Raw genomic sequence first — 24,684 nt, forward strand, 5'->3', positions numbered from 1 at the left:
CATAAGTGCGTGAGAGAATGTAAGAGTGTGTCTGAATAGATCTCTTCAAAACTAACATTTTTTCATTTTACATTTTAAACAAGTGCAAAACTGCTGCCTAACTCACGCAGCCCCCGCCCGACTAGAACTCAGCTACAACTCTGCAATAAGCCTAAAGGTTTCCATGCCTCACCACTCACTGCTTCCCCCCATCACTCTCACACCCAAAGACAATATGCGCAGTCTCCTATTCTGAAACATTTCTTGAAAAGAAGCTTTGGTTTCATTTAGACCCAGACTCTTTCCTCCTGCTCCTTTGGGCTTCCAATGCAAAGGGATCCATCCTCAACAGAGCCACCATACTGGAACCACCATAAACCTTCATTCACAACTGCTCAGGCCATGTTCCCCTCCCAACCCTACCACTGCAGTGATGCCCTTCGCCTGGCGGGCGTCACCTTCCAGAACCCTTCGAGCTTGCCCACTAAGTGCCAACGCTGCATGGCTACCATAGCAATCCCCCCCCCCCCCAGGAACTGAACTCTGGTCTTCAGCAGCACTGCTAGCAAAGTACTGGGCTGATTCTAAAGCAGATATTTAGAGAGCGTGGGAGGGATGTGGCGAGGGGCAGAAGCATAAATGACTACTGAAGCCTTGCTCTCAGAGACACCAAAAGAAAGATTTTTTTTTCCCATTTTTGTAGGAGCCTGCGAAAATATTAGGTGAAAATAACATTCCAGGAAAAAAAAGTAATATGTGCTGTCTGCAAAATCCATCGTAGCAGAGATGTCTGTTTCATATTTAATTTTCTAAATGTTTGTTAAACATCCAGTTTAATAAAATCTCTAATATAAATGCATGTGTAACTTCTCCACCGGCTTATTGATAAGCCTTTGCTAATTCCCATTACCTTTCTATTTTCTTTATTTTTATTGCCTAATAACCTTAAAACAGTACTTCACACAAAGACAAGCTAAAAGTGAATTGAGCTGAAAGACTCTTTAATGCATGAACACTACTAAGCAGCGCAGCTCTGGGTAAAGAAATCCCCAACTCAGACCTGCTGGATTATTACAGTGCAGGCTGGTCCTGATAGTGCCTGGCTTCCACAGACCTTGCAATGCAATTCTCCAGTGTATTAACTGGAGGAACCGATTTACAGTGACCAAAAGAGTCAATTCAGTGTTCATGACTTTAAACCACAGCGGTACTGGTCCAGTACGTGGCAGTTAGTGGTGGTATACTATCATGTAATATAAATGAATACAAAAGGGGCAAATAAGACTGCACACCACACAAGCTGCTCACTGTGAAATTAAAAGCAAAGCAAAAAGAAATGTACAGCAAAATGCAAATGTTTATGCACGATTCAGAAGGGAAACAAATTACTCTTTTTTTTTTTTTTTTTACTATGATTATTTCCCGGACTGAGCACAAAAATAAACCAACTGCCCCTTTTTGTAGTTAAGCCTTATCTTTTTGTTATGAGAGATCACCAAATAATATCCTTGCGTATGATCAAAGTTGCTTTAATATACAAATACAGAAACCAAAAAGGTAAAAATATTACATAGGTATCAAAAGGTCATGGAAATAATTTGCTTGCATATAGGCAGAGACAGGGATAAAACAGAATCAAGTGAAGAATTATGCCATGATAGTGGGTATATGGGAACACTAGGACAATCATATAGCACAGCGAAAATCATTGTGTGCCTCCTTCTTGACCTGCTTCAAGGCAAGATGTGCGTGTGGTAGGAAAAGAGGGGAGGAATGGTTAAGAGAATCTATTAATCATATTAAAATCATTGTTTCTTTGTCCCCGGATGGAGGCGTTCCAGCATGCTCCCTTCTCCCTAGCAGACTACATCATGTGGGGAGGTGAGAAACCTGCTGTTCTGGGAAGCAGCAAAGCCCCTACCTAACAATCCATTAATGCATAAGGCTACCATGCTGGACCTGGTAAACGCGGATATGTTTAAAGAGGGCAAGGGAAAAAGTTCTGCCTCAGATCTATTAAGTACATCAGTTAGACCAGCTTAAAAGGTCTTCAAATGCAGTAACTATCCAGTCCCAAGATACTTTCTGCACATAATCCCTGCAACCTCCAAAAACGGGGGGGGGGGGGGGGGAATTAAATCAGCTGCGAATAATTCAAAATTCACTTTCAGAATATTAAAAAATATTCACATGCATTTTTGCTTCAGCTGAGTTGTCTGTCATTTAGCAGGGATTAAGAGGACCGCCAGGATTTAAAAAGTATTTGTTTAGGAACATTGCAGAGTTAGATTTTTGTTATTTCTTACAACACAGACTCTCTCTCTCTACTAGGGTATGTTACTGAGCTTGGGGATAGAGAAAGCAAAGCAGGGGCTGGGAGAAACAGGAGTTAGAGTGGCAGAGGAGGAGAAATAAGAAAAATAACTGTTGAGGAATAAAGAGGACGGTTCAAGGGTTGACAGAGAAACCAGCACTTCAAACCAAACAGCCAAATGTCTCCTATGATTTTGTGAAATCTTAAAACGTACGCTTTCTTACAATATGGAAACAGAACATGTCTGTTTCTAGCCTTATAGGAGCTTGAGAAGTGTATCAAAATGCTTAATGAGACTGGCTGCCTGCCCCTCCCCCAACTACACGAGTGAGACCTAGGTTGCAAACAACTTAACCAGGCAAGGGGCATGTTCAAGGTTTCTTGGGGCAGTAAAGTGCAGAAGGGTAGAGCGCCCTAGACACACATCAACACCTTCTAGGTTTGTAAGCAGCAGCTCCTGCTCACAAGGTACAACTGATGCAAACCTAGAACACTGCAAACATGTGTTAGCGCCCAAGCAGAGAGCTCAAAAAAAGCTTCTTAAAGCACTTGGACTGCTCAATAGTTCCAGGCCAACACACAAACATTTATTGTTCAGACTTAACATTCCCCGCCCCAAAAAATTCCTTTAAAAGAGCAAATTAGGATAATTGCAGGCAGCCAGCAGCCTCAGCTGAAAGGAATGCAGCTGGAGAGAGTAAGAATGGAAAAAACCTCAAGTAAAACCAACAGTGTCATTTACAAACTGCATTTCTAGAAGGCCCCTTTTCCCATCTATTTTCAGGGCAGCAGCTTCACTCTTGCCCAAACGTTTTAACATTAATCAGCTAGCTTCCAGAGAACAAAAGCACTCTCCTGAGCACAGAGATTGTATTACACGGTGTCTCAGCATATTCTACAATGTCAAAACTGCGATGAAGCAGAGTTAGCTACCCAATGTTCTAGTCAACATCAATGAGCCCCATTCAGAGAGTCAATCGCATAAACCTCAACACTACCAGGCACCTGGAAATTCTGACTTCTGCACAGCAGTTAAGAGCTTGCCTAGTTCCAGTCCTCACATGTCACAAATAGATCTGGGTTTTCAGGATATCCACAAATAAATATGCAGGAGACCTAGTCGCATACAGTGGAGAAGTTGCATGCAAATATACCTCATGCATATTTATTGTGCATACCCCTGAAAAGAAAACCAGGCCTGCAGCTGGCTCTTTTGGACCGGACTTGGCCAGCCCCCTCACCTTGCACATAAAAAAAAAAAAGTAACCAATCCTTCCCATTTACCTTTTTAAAATTCGAGAGTGATTAGCTTAAGTAGCTGGCAACCGACAGCGAGGTGAAGCTTCGCTTCAAGACGTTAGCTACTGGTGTAAAAAAGAAAAAAAAAAAGTGCAACCCGCCCAAGAGCTTGTTACTGGATTAAACCGCTCGCTCGCTCCCTCCCTCCCTCCCCTAGCAGAAAGTCTGCCGCGCTGCACGATCTCGCAGAAGAAACACAGGAAAGGAGGAAAAAACACACTCCGGGCTCCAGCAGCGGGAGGCGTTCCACAAGAACTGCTACAGGGTCAAAAGTTTACCCTGGTTTCAATTTCACCTTTCGGCAGCCAATCGCAAAGCGGAGGGCGTAGGCAGAAGCTGCCGAAACTTTAACTCGCCGAGTGCCAGACGAGCCCCCCGTAAGGCTGGGCCGTTTTCCTTTTTAGCATCCTGTATTTATTATTTGCTAGCGAGAAAACCCAAGATTTCTTCCCGCTTCCCCATCCCCCGCCCGCAGAGGAAACAAAGACCTGTATTTACCCAAAACTTGATGGTCGATTCACTAGAACCAGCTTTTTTTTTTTTTCTCAGCTGCGCTCAGCTTTTGAGTATGAAGTCTCTTTCCTTGCTGCAATTGGGGGAGGAGGAATAAAAAAAAAAAAAAGTGTTAGGAGTGCAAGAACCACCCGCCTCAGGTCGACTTTTTTTTTTTTTTAATAGAGCGAGAGATTGTTACCCCCTCTTCACAGCGATACTGCCAGCAGCGAAGCACCCGGCACCCCCATCTGCAAGCCGCCAGCCTTCTGCCTAGCAGCGCAGCTCACCTGCCCCGCCTGCTGAGAATTAATACCACGGATTCGTGCACAGACAAAAGCGCCCCCAAACATTTGTTCCAAAGGCAATGTGATTCCACCCCCCCCCCCCCCCCCCCCCCGAAAAAGGACACTTAAAACAGCTGTTCCCTTCGGCGCTCTGCTGAAGCGTATTAACGTGATAACGAAAAAAAAAAAAAAGTCAAAAAAGAGAAAAATACATAATCTGTGAAAGCGGTCACAGGTACAACAGGAGGCTTTGAAGTGCCAGAGATGCAAACTGCTCCCGGAAAAAAAAAATATTTCATGCCAATATATTTTCAGGAAGCTCCACCACTTCTACCCTCCCCCTTTCTTCATTTACTTATTTTGCTCTTGTCGAGGAGCAAGGTACATGCAGCACTGCCTGTTTACAATGCACAGGCTTGGCTACGAAAACGTCGTTTATTCCTAGGATTACGTCCAGTCACTTCTATTACGGTATCCTATACTAAGATATCTATTTAAAAAAATAATAGTATTGTTACTTTAAAGCAATCATTAGGAACGTGCCTTTTCATTCTCACTTAACCACCCAACAAGGCATTTTGGCCTTTAATGTCTGCTTTTTTTCCCCCCTATCTGCAGCTTCCTCCTGTTCCTTTTTAAGGCCGCTTGCTAAACTCCAACTACCTCCCCCTTGGGACTGACACCATGAGCCTTCAAAAATTCATGGTTACCCAAGGTTTTCAGTCATTTTTAAATGTTATTTTCTTCATTTCCTACTCTGTCTTTCCCCACCTCTCCAAACCTAACCCAACCACTACAGCAAGTGTTTTGGAGAAGAGGCAGGGACCCTCTGGAAGCCTGTGCAAGTGCACGATCTCACACCATCCCTTGAGCAACCCTAACACCGGCCCACCTCAGCATTTCATGCCTGGCCAAGCCACGGGAGCAGGGTCTAAGAACTTACTGCGGCTTTCCTGCTAGGCCATGGAAGCCAGATTTGAGAACCTTTTCTGGATTTTATGGTAACCCAGAGGGCACACAAAATAATTTCTCTTGGAGCTATCTCCTTTTGCCACTTCCCAAATTTACCAAGCCCCAAGGACTGGATTCTTTGTATGGGAGAAAGGCTCAACCCTCCTAGGTCCAAGCAGAGAACTGGAATCCTCCCTTAGGTGTGTTACCTTCCCCTTGGGTGATGTATAAACAGGCAGGACACGATGAGGGTGTTCAAAAAGAAATGTTACTTTGATGTCACAATATTAAAATAAATGCGTTACTTGTTTTACTTCACATCTGTGTTCGATCTGGATCATACAGAGGGAAATCTCTCTTTTTCACTCTGCAGGTGACCTTTTCACTACTCAGGAACAATTCACCCCCTTACTTGTCTGCAGGGCAAGGGTCCCAGTCGGGAAGGGGAAACCTATTGCAGGGCTCCCCTAAAGCCCCCAAAATATTGTACCTGCAGTCCAGAGTGCCAGATGTTCCCGGCCTGTGGTCCTGCTTTCCCCAGGGCGGAGAGCCGGTTAGGGTCTCCATTTCAATCGTGAAACTCTTCTTTTCTGAATTCGACCTCTTAAGGGGGAAGATACCAGCAGGGGCTTTTCCGGCCCAGCCACACAGTGAGGAGGAGGTGGTACCAAAACTAAAAATGCAACACAAATCCAAAAACTTCACCGCTGGGGGATGAGTCACTTAAGTCCTCTCACTGGAAAGCACATAACAGGTTTTCTCCCTCCTCGTCTGTGGTTGCCTCACCAGCAGAAACAAGATCCGCCCAGGCACAAATCTGAGGAAAGTTTCCTGTTAAGGTCCTCAGTCTTTACTCCAAAAGGATAGCTCCTACCAGGTAAGGGGTGCACTGAAACTGGGCAGTCTCCCAACCAGACAGAAGAGGAAAAAAAAACCTGCCCCTCCCAGCAAACACCAAACTCAATGGACCACAATGTCACAGGACCTGACCCCCCCCCCCCCTTTTTCTGGACAAGGGCTAGACCATTGGGGGAGGTGCTGCAAGGAATGGTCTGTCCCTCCTAGCTGTTTTCTACCAGGCAGGGATCTACAGTCATCTAGTGGGAGACCAAGCCTTCCCCACCTGTTTAAAAATTCAAAGCACTTGCTTCACCCCTCCCAATATTGCAAGTCCACATCAATAACTGTACAGCTGCTGTGCGGATTTTTAAGAAAACATGGGACAAGTATAAAAGACCTCTGGGGAACAGGATGTGGATGGGCAGACTGGATGAGTCGCCTGGTCTTTATCTGCTATCAGTTTCTATACTTCTATGCAGAAATAAACAGGTAAAGCTTTAGTACAGCCGAGGAGTGGATGCAGGAAAGCAGAATTATCATAACACTGTGTACAGCCGTATATCAAAATAGAAATATTATAATTCCTCCTGCCTTCCTTTCTTCCAGCTTCCCAAGTTTTTTACTCCTTGTTAAATGTAACTTTGCCTTATTCTCCTCTCTTGTTAATTACTATTTTATTTATTGCTTCAGTTATACCCTTGTTCTATGTAAACCGATCCGATATGGTTATTACTATGAAGGTCGGTATATAAAAAATGTTAAATAAATTAAAAAAATAAATAAAAATAAAATACCATTTTACTTCAAACAATGTGGGAAAACATCCATTTGGCTACACTAACCTTGTTAAAAACATAAGAGCAAAAACTCTAAACCAAAACCAAGAAGTTCCATCCAGAAGTAGAAAAACCTACTTTCCAGGAGTCTGAATATGCATAGATTCAGAAAATCCCCACCTTTATAAGAGTCCTCATGTCCTCCTAACATGTCCTGAAAACATTGCATGGATAGGACACCAAGCAAGTTTGCTTCCCTTAAAACAGAGTCCTCAGTAAACAGTAGGATGAATTAACCACAACATATGGGTGACATCATCTGACAGCACCAAACTAATTCTTCTCTCCTAGCTCAGTTTTTTTTTGCTCTACTGTGCAGGAGCAGGAGTTCCCACTCACGCGCTGCCCCGTGAGTCCTCTCAGTTGACCACAGAGCTTAGCTTTAGCTAGGTAGTTGACTCTCCAGTGAGGCAGGCAGGTATTAGACATAGCTAATTCATCCTGCTGCCGTTTAAAAAAAGAAGACTTATGTTCTCCATCATGATGTGATCTTATCATGAATGCCGGTATATAGAAAACCTAAATAAATAAATAAAATAAATATGCATAGTTGAATTAGCCATGATCCCAGAGGAGTCCCAAGCTGAGGATTGCATGGCAAAGCACTTACTGAATAAGCAATCCAGACCTCATGTGGAGCATGGACAGGTTGCCCAAAGTTACTGTTACTTTTGAAAAGATTGTTAAGATAGTAACGGGATGTAAAGGTGTGAACTGAAGATCAAGTCGCAGCTTTGCTAATGTTTTCAATGCACATGCAGGCCGATTCAGTAAGGTGCGCCAGCTCTCCCGCGCAGTTTACTGAATCGGCCTGATGGTTCTTAGGTGGGCCACTGAGGAAGCCATGGCTCTTACTTGATGAGCCTTGACAGTCTGATCTGGACACCAGCCAGAACATAGCAATGTGTGTTACAGTCTCCTAGCCAGCTGGACAATCTGTGCCTGGTGACCACTATTCCCAGTCTGTTAGGATCGTATGAGACAAAAAGTTGTAAAGCATGATGATGTGGTTGAGTTCTCTTAAATTAACAGGCCAAAGCCCTTTTACAGTTCATTAAATGGATGGCCTTCTCCCCCTTCTGTGCATAAGATCTTGGGAAAAACATGGGCAAGGCAATGGCCTAATTCAGATGAACCTGTCCCTCCCAAAGACTTTGGCAATGGGTTCTACTCCTACTATTTCCTTATGCCCAAGAAGTCAGGGGGGAACTGAGACCCAACCTGGATTTACAAAGACTAAATAAGAACCTGTTATAGGAGAAGTTCAAAATAAACTACTATGGAGTATGAGGGGCCTTCTGGTAGCAAAGAATACTCCTGTGACCAGGTAGGAGGTCTGAGGGAATCCCTGTAGATGCTTCCACAGAACAGAGGGGTGAAGGGACATTAACCCACACCCCATCGTGGCAGGGTCTTCTGTCATCTCAGAGGGAAATATTCCCTACAGCATGGCCTGACAATTGTGCCTGTGCTGCTTCCTCAGACTGGTTAGATTCCTCTGCAGAGAGGGATGGTTGAGGGCTAGATCCTGCCAGGGAACCTCTGGAGCACCCAAGGCACAAAAGTGAGAAGGCCTTCCCTTAAGGGAACAAATCCACCATTCTAGACAGGGGAGGTTGAAGGATGCCCTCCTTCTCACTGGCTGCTAATGAGAAAGAAGTTCTTCACTAATTCAGCTATCTTGTCTATGGGCCATTATGTCCTCTGACCCAGAGTTGGGGAAATCCACCTCTGATAATACAAGGACTAGGGGGCATTTCATGAAGTTAGCAAGTAGCTCATTTAAAACAAATTGAAAAACAATTCTCTCTCACTCAACATGCAATTAAGCTCTTGAATTTATTGCCAAAGGATGTGGTTAAGGTAGTTAGTGTAGCTGGATTTTAAAAAGGTTTGCATAAGTTCCTGGCAATAGTAGCATGGGATCTATTTAATGTTTGGGTACTTGTGATTTGGATAGGCAACTGTTGGAAAACAGGATACTGGGCTTGATGGACCTTCGGTCTGACCCAGTATGGCACATCTTATGTTCCAATCCCAGCATGGGGTGGTCATCCTGCGAAGCTCTTAGTGGACTCCATGAGGTAGCCCCTTCCTGGATTAACTGCAATGGCATTATATAGAGATCAAAGGCACAACGACGCTTATCAGATTCGGAGTCTCCAAAGTTCTCAATTGAGGAGGTGGGGCAGAGATAACTTGTCAACATGGAGGAAGGTAAGTGCAGTGAATCCCCTTCAGAGCCCCTCAATATCTAACTGCCTCCAGTACACTGAAGGGGCTGGGGACAAGTCTGCTGACTGCTTTAGGGTGCAGAGCAGCAATGGTTCCAAGGCTAGGTGCGTTAATATATATGAATAGCTACGTCGGCTGAATTAAGACCCAGTGCATCAACAGAGAAATAGGGACCCATGTGCCAACAGCACCGTACTGGCTTAAGCTTTGGCAGTGTTGACTGTGCTTCCAGCTTCAACACGTGGCATTTTTTTTTCCTGTTCACCGAGCCCCCATAGGGCATGCAAAGGGCTCGCTGACCCTTGTTCACGATGCTTTTGGGCCTTGTTTAACACCGGTACTGTGGCAGATCTAGGAGCAGATGCCGCAGAAGGAAGAGCTTTGCTTGACAAGCTTTTGCTCAGCTTGGCACAAAGGGAACATGAGGAGGCCCTGCTCTGAAAGGAACAGCTATTCCCAACTTTTTGACAACCTGCAAAGTTCCTCATTCCATATCCTGTTCCTTTGAAACCCCAGTGACATCTGGTCACAGTCAAAGCAGTTGGCTCTGTCATGATCTGACTCTAGGCATTTGTAACAAACGTTGTGACCCTTTGTTATAGATATCTTGCAGCCACACATACAACCACTGAAGCCACTAGATGTGGCCTTCTTGGGAGCTGGACATTTTTTTAATTTTTTTTCTTTTCGATAGCTTTTAAAAGTGCTGTTGAGGAGCTGCCAAGGAAGCGAGGCAACTCAAATGTGAGTTTGAAGGAAAAGAATTAGAAAATTACAAAGTCCCAAAACATATAGAAAGAGTACACATCCATGAGTAAGCTCAAAAAAAAAACCAAAAAAAACGAGGGGCTCACGAGGCAGTGCACACACAGGAAGTCTTGTGCATGCTCAATAGAGCCAAACTCTATGAGCCAGGAAGGACGTGTCAGTTCGGTGCCATTGAATGACGTCACCTAGTCCAACTCTGCTTGTCGACAGAAAACAAAAGTTATTAAAAGCAGGCAGGGGGAGCGGGGAGAAGAGAAAGACATACACAGTGATCTCATAAGCATTCTTTTTCTTCAGTCAAGACTGGGTCAAGCTGATATTTTTTACACTCCAGATGGCCCTGCCACTTTAAGACTGTTCCTCTGTTTTTATTAATTGAAAAAAAAAAAAAAAAAAAAAGAATCCATTATGGACTCAAGATTCATTTGCATTTCATGGGTGACTTTTTCAAAACATTTTTGCCTGGTATCTACAGCTCTGGTTTTCAACCTATTTTTCTGTTAAAGAACTCTTAAAAAAAAATAGTATATATATATATATTCTATCTATAGATATATATATATATGCAAAAATCCAACCCTTTCTCCCTCTGTTACATTACGCCGCAGTGCCACCCCTAATACCCACACAGGCTAACCCTGTGGCCATTTGCAGGGTCCTGCCAAGTACTGCCCAGGCCCACCTGCACCTGTGCTTCTACAATGGCAACCTCCCACCCGCCAACTGAGTTTCTGCTTGCCTCTGGGCAAGTTCCTCGCCCGCAAGCTATCCCCTGGTGGTTTCTAGGGAGACCCCTCACAACCAAAGGATCACACAGCTCCTAAAAATACACTCACAGACCAAATATACAAAATTCCAGGTTCATTATTCAGTCCAAGACAGGCAGAGCTAACAAACTAATAAATGTATTAAGAAAAAGTAGCAATAGTGAACGGATTAAAGATTTAAATTGCAAACAGAAACAGATAAAACGACAAGGATTATACTGCAAAAGTTACCCGAACACTTTTCACTATTTATCTATTGCCTGGGTAAGTCAGGAAAAAGCTGTCCACAGGAGCTGAATAGGGCCTCAGCATAGAGATCTGCTCCCTCTGTACTCCTAGACTCCTCAGGGCAAGCGGCCAAGGAGACGGAGAAATCAGAGCCACACAGTGTTAATAATAAGCTTTCTGGCCAATGACACTGCAGGGTGTTTCAGTGTCCCATGCACTCTGGGCTGCTGGGATACGTATGCTACTCCTGGGGGAATTCTGCACTATTGCAGAGCACAGAATGGGCGCAGATTTTTAAGCTGCCCGTCAGTCCACAAGCAGAGCCCATCCTGTTTACGGTCAAAGCAGAAGGTGGCCCCACTGGGCCGCGAGTGGAGCCCATCCTGCTTGCAGCCAAATGGAAGGAGGGCCTAGTGGACCGTGAGTGGTGTGCATCCCGGGAGGAAGCCTGTGTGAGGGGGAAGTGTATGTGCGAGAGAGAGAGAGCCTGTATGAAGACAAGGGAGATGTTGGTGGGCTGCGACCGGGTCGCGGCCAAGGAGCAGAAAACAGCTGACATCAACATGGCATGCGTGTGTGATCCGTATGACAGAGTGCGTGTGTGAGCATCTGTGTTTGTGTATGAGGGAGCCCGTGTGAAGGGATGTGTGTGAAAGCCTAAGGGCAGGGAGTGTATCAATGTACAAGAGAGAAGCCTGTGTGTGAGTGCACTTTTGCCAGAGAGAGATGGAGCCTGTGTTGGGGGGGGGAATAGAGGGAGTTTGTGTGTATGCAAGAGGACGGAGGGAGCGCGTGCATGTGTGTGTGTGTGACAGAGGAACCTGTTTGAGGGTGTGTGCTTGTGCAAGAGAGGGCATTTGTGTGAGGGTGTGACAAAGGGAGCCTAGTGGAGGGCTATGGGGTGGTGATAGTGAAAGGGAGGGGGACGGAAAAGATAGTGGAAACCGAAGAATTTAGAGCATGAGAGGGCAGAGTGAAAGGGGTCTGGGCCAAGGAGTAGTGAAAAAGGGTGGAAGAGACACTCCTACATTGTTCTTCTAGGCGAATTCTGCTCATATTTTTTAATTATTTATTTATTTATTTATTTATTATTTTTGTTATACCGAGTTTCATGATAGGGATCACATCAACCCGGTTTACAAATAACAATGTGTGCAAAGTATAGCGTAACGTAATAAATATTTCCAATACAAATTTGAACTTTAAATACAGAGAATCAATTAAAAGGTGTGAGAAAGTTACAATATAACAGGGAAAATTAACTTGGAACTGGAAGAGGGGAGAGGTTAAACAATGCAATATTTACATTTAACACAATTAAAGTGATAGTGCAGCAGAGTAAGTAAATAAGCCTATTTGCATGAATGTGACGGTACATAAATATGAGCGGTAATATAAACAATTAATTATAATTTTTCTGTATTACATTTTCAGTTAATTAGTCAAAGACTGTGATGGATAGTGTGTTATTTTGACCAATATAAAGTAAGCAGAATTGTAAAATTTTTTTGTGCAGAACTCCCCCAGGATTAGTATGCTGATCAAGCCACCTTCACTCAAGGGAGCATCCAAAGCCTTTGCTTGAACCTTAGAGCAGAGGTCAACCACCACCTGCAGGCCAGCACACAGGAAATGAGCTCTCAAGGGGAAAAAGTGTCCAGACAGAAAACTAAACTACAAAGCATGCAAAACCCATTTCACCATACCCTCTATATAGAAGATTGCTTGAAACGTTTTAGAGATGCTTGCAGAATCCAGATATAAAACACTGATCTACAGTATTAAATCATGAGTGGGCTGTGTTCATAGAATTTTTTAAAAATCTTAAACACATTTGCTTTATATGGAGTAATTTATTTTACCTTTTACACCTCAAGAAGGTGGAGGCGAGAGCCGAGAAACTGCTACGGCCAACTTTGTAACATATAGTGATAGCCTGCATATAGTCTCTGTGATATTTTAAAAACAAACAAACAAACTAAAGGAGTTTTCAATCAATGTGTGTAAACAAAAAAAAACCACACAACAGGAGGCAGGGAAGAGAAATTGAACAGATCCTAATTATGCCTACAGCAGTAACTTCTAGTTAAAAAAAAAAAAAAGTATCTACCTTGGGATGTATCCAGTAGTACAAAAAATTCATGTACAATAAACAAGTCAATCACCCTTTCTCCAAAGCAAATTTGGTGCCACAATCAACATACTCCATGCACACATTCAAATAAAAATCAAATTTATTTCTAAAGTGCTGTTAAGTCAAACTACTTTAGATACTAAATACAAATGGCTACCCATCAGGAGTTAGCAGCAGTACCAGTTCAGAGGTGTAAGCCAGAGTGAACTTAAATCTGAGGAATGAAGGGGCAGAAAAAGGAAAGCTTCCCAGTGGAAGTGATGGAGACAAAAAAAAAGCTGATTTCAAGAAAGCGTGGGATAAATACAGGGGATCTCTAAGGAAGTGATGAGAATTATAGTGCTAAATTAACTGGACGGATGGACAGAGTGGATGTGCCAAAGGGTCTTTTTCTGCCGTCATGTTTCTATAAAAAGGGTGTCTAACAAAAAGCTGCAATACAACAGCACAGAACAGTGAGCAAAACCACAGGCAGCACAGAGAGTGCAAGAGAATGAGACACTGTAGTTTAGGGAAGTTATAAACAAACTACATCCAAAGATATTACAGCCCTAAACTTTCACACAGTGCCACCAAATCAGACTTCCAGTCTGGGGTCCCTCCCTAAATTAATTTTCTTGGAAAGAAAAAAAAAGCATCTCCAAAGCAATAAAAAATAAAAATACCCCACTGTCATAAGTATGTTATATAGTACATAGTGATACACAAGCTGCTGAATAAATCATGGCATTTTACCATATCCACTGAAATACTAATAAAAACTAAATGTATCTCCATATTTTGTGTATAATGTGCATCACATCAGATCTGTAAAGGGCTGGCAAATAAGTATTATTGCTGAAATACGCTGACCCTGAAGGGAATCAAATGATCTGTGCATGGCCCAAAATCAAAGGCTTCTATGTAAGTTACTGACCTCTGAGGAGTGCAACAGTTCATTTTATGCTTGGTCATATAACCTTGTCTGAACTTGTATGAAGTACCAATACAAATTTAAAGTGTCACAGAAAAAAGGCAGACTCTGAAGACACCAGTAAGGAAAGAAGCCTGCATTTCCTGAAGTCAACAAGATAAGACAGCTTCTGAAGGTCACCGTACCCTCTAAAAGAGGCCAGTAACTTCCACTATGGGGTTACAGTTCTCCATTCTTTTATAAAATAATCCTCAAAAGAAAAAAAAAATCATCACCTGCTTCTAAAAAGGTCAACAGTTCATTCTGCCTCCAGTCACATGATCTCCAAACCCCACAACATTATAAAAGTGACGTTTAGTAAAAGCCAATGCATGTATTATATATTATAGAAAACTTACATATGCACATGGAGTCTCCCTTATAAACCAGACCTCCTTTAAAAAGAAAATGGATGCTGTAAAATTTTATATCCAGTCAGCATGTTACCAAATGAGCTTTCTGTGTGTTCTGAATTTGATGAACACTCACCAAGGTCACTTCCTGAAAGATGCCTACTGCTGCAGCTGCGAGCAGAGGCGGCTCCTCCAGCGTGCATGACCCAGGGGAAGGGGGAAGGCGGGGGAGGAGGAGGAAGACGAGAAAGGGTGTTGGCTGCTGCCGATGCACAGTGACACGGGCCCCGAACTGCATGCGATCCCAAGCTAACAGAGGCACCGAATATACTGTTAAAAAAGAGCCCTGCAGAAGCGAGCCAAGAAAAACGCACAGCAACAACATTAAGCATTGTCTAACTTTCCACAATTATCTTACCAGCTTATGAGATTATCAATTCTCTTTGTCTTATGTGAAGTGAAAGCAAGACCTCTTCAGACAGTGCTGAATAGATTTTAGCCTACTGTCTGAAGATAAGTGTGGGTGCGGGCGTGTTCCTAACAGGGCCGTATTTAAGCTTATGGCGCCCATAGGCAGAGGGCTGAAAGTGGGTGGTTTAACTCCTGGAAATCAGAAAGCAGTCCCAGTTTTTTGGGTGCCCTCAGAATCTGGCACCCTAGGCATGTGCCTCTATTACTTAATCCTAAATCCGGCTCTGGTCCCTCATACATTTGGTGTTTGCTGTCCTATCCATTCCACATTTTCAGAACATGTTGGGGGAGGGGAACATGAGGCTCCTTCCGGAAGCTGTTATAACGAGGATCCGCACAGATAGGTTACTGGGGTGGATAGGGATGCACATCCCAGAAAGTAAGCTCCGGTCTGCTTGGTTGGGGGGATGGGAGAACTTGTTAATTCTGCTTCCAGCAATGATTCCAACTGTTGAAGATACTAGTGCCCTATCCACACTTAACTTTTCAGGTTAGATCCTTCTCCTAAGCAGTTTTTTGCAAACAAGTTTAATTTTAGATAATTTACTTGGATTTATTAACCGCCTTCTTGAATAAAAAATTAACCGACGACGGGCTATAACATTAAAATATTAACGGAGAGCAAGAGTTGGAAACTACTGGATGGAGCAGTCTAACATTTTTAGACTGATGGAGAAGGATGAACAGGACTCAATTTGAAATCAACAACAGAACTAAACTTGAAAAAAATAAATAAATAAAACCACCCACTTCCGTAAAACAGTTAAGTTGTAGCAGCATATTCAAGACGAGGTCAGTAGAACTAAGTTTACAATAAACAAAATGCCTTAAAATTGATTTAAAAATGCTATAGTAAGGAAGCAGCCTCAGTCCAGGGTTCCTCAAACCTGTCCTGGGAGGGGGAGGGGGGGACGGGACCCTATAGGCAAACATGAAGATATCCACAATGAATGTAAGTTAGCCAGCTTATCCAATTTATCTTATGCATATTCATTATAGATATCCCGAAAACCCAACTGGCTGTGGGGGTGCTCAGGTCAGGGTTGGAAAAGCTCTACCCTAGACAGTATGTGCTATAATATAACTGTCCTTCAAATACACCATAATTTGTGGTACTGACTTTCATGGATACAGATAAACACAGACAGAAGAACAGAAGCTTCAAATTTCATCTGCATTTTTTGTACACAAAGAAATGGGAAATTTAATGTACATGAGAGCACTGCAGGAAGTGATGAGGGGAAGGCTGGCATGACCAGGTTAAAACTGAAAACAAAGGGAGAAAAAAAAAAAAAAAGCTCTGGTCTTAAGGAAGCACAAAGATCCACACTGTTACAGAAGAAAGAACATTTCAAAATGTGGAAAGTATTAGACTTGGGTCAAATTAATTTTAAGATTTAAAAACTTATGTCAAATATATCCAGAAAAAAACAAAGCTAAAAAGCATAAAACCAGGCATCCAAATCATAATACAGCTCAGAAACACCCTCGAACTAATACCAGGGGGCTCCCTCCCTGCTCCTACCATGAATTCCTTTCAAAGAAGGTTGTAACTGAATGCTTATAACAAAACTCAAAACTTTTTATTGGTGTGCATTTTATGGTTGCAGCATCTTCACTCCCATCTTATATGCATGCTGCACCTATGGTAAGATGGTGCTGATACAGGTTTAAAATCCCAATCCAACAGCCACACTCCCCCCCCCCCCCCCCCCCCAGTGGCTGTGGCCAAATAGGAGGGAAGTTCTGCAACAACTGGGCTACCTTGTTTTTCTTCCCAAAAGTACTCTCTCAAAGTAGTAAGTAAAAAGAAAAAAAAATGTATGCCTTCTAGATCAATTCATTCAACTTTGACCTCTGCAGTGCTACAGATTTATGCAGGAAACTCACCAAATTACCTAAGAAACGAGGAAGCCACAGTGAGGAAGTGCAGTGCTCTGCCCCAGCCCCGCATCCCTCTATAGGTAGTGCCAGAAAAGCACTGCTCGTCGTTCAGTGTGCGGCCGAATGACAGCACAGCATGCAGCACAGAAACAGTTTTCACACTGACTATCTCAAGAAATTAGGTTTAACACAAACTACTTCAATCATTAAATTGGACAGTCAGGATGTTCCCCTCCGCCACCCGGCTAAGCTCCCCCTCCAACCCGCCTATTTCAAACACCCGGCCTGAGAATAACACAGCAGATCCAATAAGAGACATAAGCCATCAAACACAGGATAAAAAGGCCGCAGCTTTAATGAACATAGAAGGTTACCAGCAGTACCCAAGCCGCTGTTTCATGTGCGGCATCACCCGCGCTGCCCACCAACCGCCGTCCACCATGCACAAGCAAGACGGCCATGATATATCTGGGCCCCCCCCCACCCGCTGTGTTCAAGCAAGGGGGCCCCTCCTTTCCAGGCTCCGCTGCACCGAATGCCACCCTGCCACCATCCTCAACAGGAACGTACTCCAGCGCTTGCCCCTGACAGCAAGTTCAGCATCACATCCCTCCCTGCCCTCCCATTAACCCCCCCCTAGCTGCGACGATACAACCAATACTATACACATGAACACATACTGAGCACTAACAAAAGAGATTCTAACTTGCACCGTGAATTATAACATCAATCACTTTATTCCCGAACCCGGCGCGACTGTTCGGGATTTAAATCCTGTGTCGTCATATTGCACCACGCTAGCGCCCAACTCCCTCCTGCACGGCCGTGCAAAATCTCGCCGGCTCTGTGCATGCGTGGGATTGTGCCACCGGCCCCCGATCGCACGCCCGGAGGACGCAATGCCAGATCCACTGCTGCCGGACTTGTGTCTGCACTCCAGACACCACCAGCACACCCAACCTAACAGGAGGGGGGGGGGGGGGGAGAGCGAGGGGCCTGGAGTTAAGTGAGGAAGCGGGGTGAGCGAGCACAGTGAGGTCACCCCCCGACCCCAGGTTATTTGCATGCTGAGCTAGGGGAAGGCTCAGCCCTTTAACATATCAACCAAAAATTGGCATAAACTAGTAGAACAGCCACAAGTTGCAGCTACAATGCCGAAAGCTGACCACTTAAAAACAAATCCCTATGTAAATAGTTTAGTAATTTATTTCTCACAAGGCTAAGTATAAAAGTTAAATGAAAAAACAAGAATGGTTGTGTTAATTGAGAAAGCTCAATTAAGGAAAATTTCTAGTTTTCAGCTAGGCCCCAGGGAGAAGCAAGTCCTGATTTACCAATGCCCCTCCAAAGTCCGTGGCTATGGGGGGGAAAAGCTTAGTAAAATCAAATCCACAGTAACTTGATCAAGGTCAAGCTGTCTGTGGCAGAGAAGCCTTTAACTTAAAACTCAGATCTGTTCTTGAATCACATGCCACAGTTTTAATTAGCTGAAATACTTTGTTACAATTGTTCATGTTTGATGGCACTGTTTTATTTCCAATAGAAATGTTATTGTTGATCCAATATGGCCGCCGAGGGAGAGGTCAGCGTTTTTTGAGCTCCTCGATGAAATCATTACTACTTCGGAAAAATGCCGCACACTAAACGGAAGGGCAAGGTGAGCGGGGATACCTCCTTGCCCTCTGCATCGACCCCTTCCCAGCCTCGTATCGAGGGGTTTTTCGCTCCGACTGTTTCCAGTCCCAGGACACTGCCTGCTGAGGTGAGGGCCTAGTCAAAGGACACGATTTGTCCCTCCTGGGCGACCAAATTTCGCTGAGCCCGAGACAACTAGAGAGTCCCTCCCCTCCTAATTGTGGCGCAAGTCCGGTTAGTTACACGCTTCCACGAGGTTTTCAATCCCAAGTGGGCGCGGTGTTGGAGGACTACTCGGAAAATTCTGCCAACGTTTTGTTACCTGCTAATAAGGCCAGAGCGGAGAAGGACGGAGAAACCTCTCTGAGCATGGCAGAGAACATCGAGCCGGGGCCGAGCAGTGAGTACACCCACCCACAGACGAACCCGAGAGGATTGCAGAGGTCTGTCAGAAAGGAAAGGTGAATCAGATTGTAACTGTATAGAAACTAGTTTGACCAAAAGTTACCATTCTTGTTTCAATTTGGAGTGCAATAGTAATGTTGGAGAAGACTATATCTACATTTGTGACTGCAGTGAATTCGGAAAATATTATAGTGAATTTGGAATCCTCTAAAAAAAAAAAGAACATGAAAAAAAGATATTGGAACTGTCTGAAAATGTTTCATCTGTTAAAGATGTTCAAGTAAAATTAATACAGAATGAAGAACTGACGAAAAGAAAAATTGAAAATTTAGAAAACGAATCGAGATATCTTAATTTGAGGGTCCTAAATTTTCCGAGTATTAAAATGATACCTCCAAAAGACCAGTTCAAGAAATATATGACAGAAATTCTACAAATTCCAAATGACGCTATACCTCCTATCGCAAATATATACTTTGCCACAACACCAAGAAAAAAGAATGAACAATTTCAAACAGGATCTGATCAAGCAGCTGGAGTTGATTTATCACTGTTTCTGGAAACATCAATGGAGGAACAAATTGAGTTCTATGGAACTTTGTTGGTAACCTTTATATTTACCTTGGACAGAGATAATGTTTTAAGAATGTTTCCACGTAACCATGAAAAGTTGTACTTAGGTCAGAAAGTTTGGATTTATCCAGACCTTACTAAAAAAACACAAAAGCGTAGAAAAGAATTTTTGAACATGAGCCAGGCAGTAAGAAATTTGGGGGGGTCAAATGATGGTAAGATACCCGTGTAAATGTAGATTGAGATTAGGTGAAAGTAAATATATCTTCTTTGACCCTTCTCATTTGAAACTGTTGGATAGCCGTGCAGTATCTACCTGAGGAACCTATCTCTAGTTTGAAAAGAATGGAAACTTATTTTCCTCCCTCTATTCTTCTGATTATGTTTTTGATTATGTAATTGAAATATGTCCTGTTTATAAATATTTGATCTCCCATTTTCCTTATGTATAATTGCAAGGGGAATATGATGATTCTTCAATATTTTGTTTCTTTTTACATATTCTGTAAACTAGAAATGCAAGATTTATTACCTGCTAAGAAGAATTGGAATATGTTGTCAATATGTCTTAAATATTCCTTTACTTGTAATAATTTATGAAAACGATAAATAAAGAATTAAAAAAAATGTTACTGTTGAAGAATGAGTGTCCATTTTTGAATCACTCTCCATTTATTTCTTCCATTTTGCTCTGGAAGCACTATATAGATGACGTGTTTATCATTTGGTCTGGCTCTATTTAAGAACGTAACCTTTTTCATCAGTGGATCAATCAATGTGATCCAAATCTCTTTCACTTTACAAAGGGACAGGATACAAACTGATTTTTTGTACATTTTAATTAGATGTACCATGATGGGTTTTGACACTACCATATAGGTATTTGTCATCCAACTTCTTTGAAGCAAACTTTCCCAAGTCAGTCAGGTTTTTTTTACCTCACAAGACTGTTCTTGTATGAATTAAGCATAAAGCTGCAAAAAAAGATACTCTAATAAGGCTGTCCCTAAAGACTAAGGGATCAATTTTGAAAAGACCATGCGCACATCCATTTGTGGGCAGTTCCTGGCATGCGCATGTTATAAAATCTGTTAGCCGCGCGCACATGCGTGCCGGATTTTGAAATCTGCATGCGCGTATGCAGACGGGGAATTTTCGAATATTACATGCGGTGATGCAATCAAGCCTCCCCCAGTTCCCTCCCTGTCCACTCCAGTTAAGGAGCGGACTGGGAGGGAACTTCCCTACCCCCTACCTACATTTCCTTCTTTCTCCTCTCCACCCTGACCCCTAATCTCTACCTAGCCACCACCAATTTTTTTTTTTTTTTCATCATCTTACCACTTACTACTCCTCCGAAGCAGAAGTAGATTCTGCGCCCTGGCTGGCTGCCAGCACATGCTTCCCCGGGACAGCGGTTAATAGCTGCTGACCTGGCCAGCCTCCATCCCACCCACCCACCCCGCCTCTTTTCCAGGGCCCAGCACTTGTGCGCATATCAGGGGCCACATGCATAACTGCCAGTATTTGCACTCATGGCCCTTTGAAAATTAGGGCTTAAGTGTAAGATTTGTGGCCCCTTGCTGCCGTGGCGATACTGGCTCAACCTTCGGGGAAGGCCCAGCAGAGGCCCTACAGGATTCTCACAGACAGCTGGAGGAGCTGAGCCGAGAAGAGACCGACTAGCAGCTTCACCTACACCAACCCCTTTCCCCCTAGGTTGAGTTCCAGGAGCTGGCAGGTCTTGAGCAAGAGTCTCTGTGGCTAAAGTTCAGGCACCAATCCAGGCCCAGACTAAGGTCAAGGGCAGGTGGGCAAGCAAGAATGGTCCCGTGTCCAGTCCAAGGAGAGACCAGGAGGCGAGGCAAGGTTGGAACACAGGAAACTGAAGCAGCAAGACAAACTACACCTAAAGTGCAGATGACCCATTGCTGAGGTGAAGAAGGGAAGCTCGGGAAGGCCCTAAACAGGGCTGAGGCAGAGACATCATCTGTGAGCACTGCAGGCATTTTCTTGCCATGGGTCCTTTTAACTAGTGTGTGGTCCGAACACGCACACCGAGGGAGGATCCAAGGAGCAGTGGTGATGGTGGCGTCCTACTGCGAGCGCATGGCGAGCCGGCTGGCTGGGTGTTGGGGTAAGTACAGCAGCTCATGGCAGGACGCCATCACCACCGCTCCTTGGATCCTCCCTAGGTGCACACTGGACCATGCACTAGTTAAATGGCCCGTGGTGGGAAAATGCCCCGTGGCACCCAGAGATAACGACAGTACAATAAGAGAGGTCTTCTCTCGGACAGTCTCACTTATTAGAACGTCATAACACCTCTAGCAAAGAACCAGGTAGATTGGCCTGTGTGCTCTCATTTATTTCCTATCCAAAAACTTATTTACCAACATTTTGTTATATTTTCCAGCTATATCCCTCAATAAAAGAGTTGCCTCGGGTGGCATATACCAGAGGACAAAATTTGAAAGATATGACAAGAGCCAATTTGACATTGATTGTTTCGCTATTCTCTGGATTGCTGAGCCATTGGGACATAATAAATGTTGAAGATATTAGATGTGTGAATTTATAAGGAAAATAAACACTTGTATTCATCCTGAATTGACATGAGGTGGGTGGCACCTTATAGACTAACCAGTTTGAGGCCAGAGTCCACTTCGACAGATGCATTCCGTTACATAATGAGGATACTTACTAAACCACATGACACATTATATAACCTTTCAAGATCAACAATGTGTTTTGGTTTTTTTTAATATGTTGGTAAAACCAAATGTATGGTTGAAATACATGTTGAAGAATATTGGGAGCTGTAATCTTCAACTGTGAAGATTACAGCTCCAATGGTAGCACAATTTATTAGCTTGCAACACTGTTTTGAGGATTTATTATAGTTCTTTTATCGATAAAGTCAGATATTGTAGAAAGGGTAGTTTGGTTAGATTAGCTGAAAGAGAGTTATGTTGGATTTCTGATTTGGACACAGTCAACCCTCATGGGCTAAATTTTGACATGGAATGAGAAGTGATTTTATAAGCCTTCATTACAAATTTCAATTATATGATGATATATTCTTGTTGGATTAAAACGCTCATGTGATTTAGAATACATCATTGTCACAAGCTTTAAATTCGGTGTATCCATCTTCCCACAAGAGATATTGCGACAGCTGAAGGGGCCCCAGAAGCAAGCATCTTCAAATATGCCGAAACACAGCTGTGTTGGAAGTTTGGGAGTCTGGAAGATAGTGTTCAGACTTCGGTGACTCAACTTTATTTTCTCAGAAGATAAGTAACCAACTTTTTATTGTATATGGTTTGGTTTTATGAAACCATCACTTACAATAAGCTGTTTCTCTAAGAAAGGAACTTTTGGGGGTTTTTTTTGGGAAAAATTATTTTTTTTGCTATTGGATTTTAAAGAGCTGCTGCTTTTTCAAGAAAAATCTTGAGAACTAACTTTCCTATTTTGAACATTAGTTTTGATAATGTACATCATTTTTATGGGCCGATTACATTCTACTTTGAATTTTTTTTTTTAGAATGTGCACGGTTTCTTGAATTATTACACTTAAAGTAACATTTAAAAATGTTCACATAGCTATGATATTATAGCGGTAAGAAATATTATAAGAGTTATTATACCCCAATTATCCATTGCAAATGTGACTGCCTCTTATAATTAGTCCACAAGACCTTTTTAATGTCTGTACCAGACTGAAAAAAAGGGACATTTATTTACTTTTCCATGGAATTTTTTTTTTTTTTGCGTTTTACACCATGCTTCTTCACTACAGCAATACATTTTTTTTTGGGGGGGGAGGAGTTTCAATGAATAAACAAAATATTACTGAGTTTCCCATTAAACAGAATGCATGGAAATAAAAGGTCAACAAAAATATAAGAACACTTTTACTGAACTTAATGCACTCCTAGCTTTTAGGAGATAGCTTCATGTTTTACTTGGTGAAGAGAATGTATCTGAATATACAAATGAATCACCAGTTATATTATAATGATGGTGTGAAGGAATCTTTTGCTTTGACATGCTCAAGGGAGTATAATTCCCAAAAGCTAGAAATATACTTAGTTAGGTCAATAAAAAAAAGTATCACCGTATACATTTTTGGTTGACTTTTATTCCCATACTTTTAAGTGGACTAAAAGTAACCATACTGCCCTAGTTATTAATGTTTATTGTATTTTTTTAATATATCTGGGTGATGCTTTGCGAATTATTTTGGATTGAATTATGTCTAAGGAAAGTGTTATGCAAATATAACGTGTTATCCATGAAACAGAAGTATCTCAGATTCAGTGTATTGGAGAAATTACTTACCTGATAATTTTGTTTTCCTTAGTGTAGACAGATGGACTCAGGACCAATGGGTATAGTGTACTCCTGATAGCAGTTGGAGACTGATCAGATTTCAATCTGACGTTAGCCCTAGTACATATACCCCTGCAGGAAGTGCAACTCTTCAGTATGCATGACTGAATAATTTGAATAACTTGGATAACTTGATTAACTTTATAACCTGGTTAACTTGATTAATTTGAACTGGTTGAATTGGTTATAGCTGGAGACCACCAGTGCCCTCAACCGAGAAACGTTGACACCCGGTAGGATGGGAGTCCTAGTTGGAGGAAAGCATGGCTTACCTGTGAATCACTCGCACTCAGGGACGTCACTCGAGAATTCCATGAATAACGGCAGCCATGGGAGGGATGCTGAGTCCATCTATCTACACTAAGGAAAACAAAATTATCAAGTAAGTAATTTCTCCATTTCCTAGCATGTAGCAGATGGACTCAGGACCACTGGGATGTATAAAAGCTACTCCCGAAGCGGGTGGGAGACTGCCCATGGTCCACTTAGTACTGCCCTTGCAAATGCTGTGTTCTCTCGAGCCTGAACATCCAGGCGGTAAAACCTGGAGAAGGTGTGGATGGAGGACCATGTTGCCACCCGACAGATCTTGGCAGGTGACAGCATCTTGGTTTCCGCCCAGGACACTGCCTGGGCTCTAGTGGAATGGGCCTTGACTTGTAAAGGCGGTGGCTTGTCTGCTTCCACGTAGGCCGCCTTAATAACTTCTTTGATCCAGTGGGCTATGATTGCTTGCGAGGCCGCTTCTTCCCCTTGCTTCTTCCCGCTATGAAGGACGAATAGATGGTCCGTCTCTCGTACAGATTCCGAACTTTCCAGGTATTGGACTAGAAGTCTGCAGACGTTGAGGTGGCGTAGACTGCGAGACTCTTCCGAATTCTTA

At 43.0% G+C, this 24,684-nt stretch overlaps 1 protein-coding gene across 5 annotated transcripts in view; it reads right to left on the reverse strand.

Annotated features, from left to right (window-relative positions):
- Positions 1–24,684, reverse strand: part of NCOA3 (nuclear receptor coactivator 3) — a 333,167-nt gene that overhangs the window by 213,426 nt on the left and 95,057 nt on the right. The window contains exon 2 of one of the 5 annotated variants that reach the window (XM_029613912.1): positions 4,091–4,178. The exons of 3 other annotated variants lie outside the window; for them this stretch is intronic. The gene's annotated coding sequence lies outside the window, so the exon portion shown is untranslated. Of the gene's footprint in view, positions 1–3,577; positions 3,682–4,090; positions 4,179–24,684 lie in introns of those variants that run through there. One more of the 5 variants, XM_029613913.1, reaches the window with a different exon arrangement.

The sequence above is a fragment of the Rhinatrema bivittatum genome, chromosome 8 (assembly GCF_901001135.1).
Source record: "Rhinatrema bivittatum chromosome 8, aRhiBiv1.1, whole genome shotgun sequence".
Lineage (NCBI taxonomy): Eukaryota > Metazoa > Chordata > Amphibia > Gymnophiona > Rhinatrematidae > Rhinatrema > Rhinatrema bivittatum.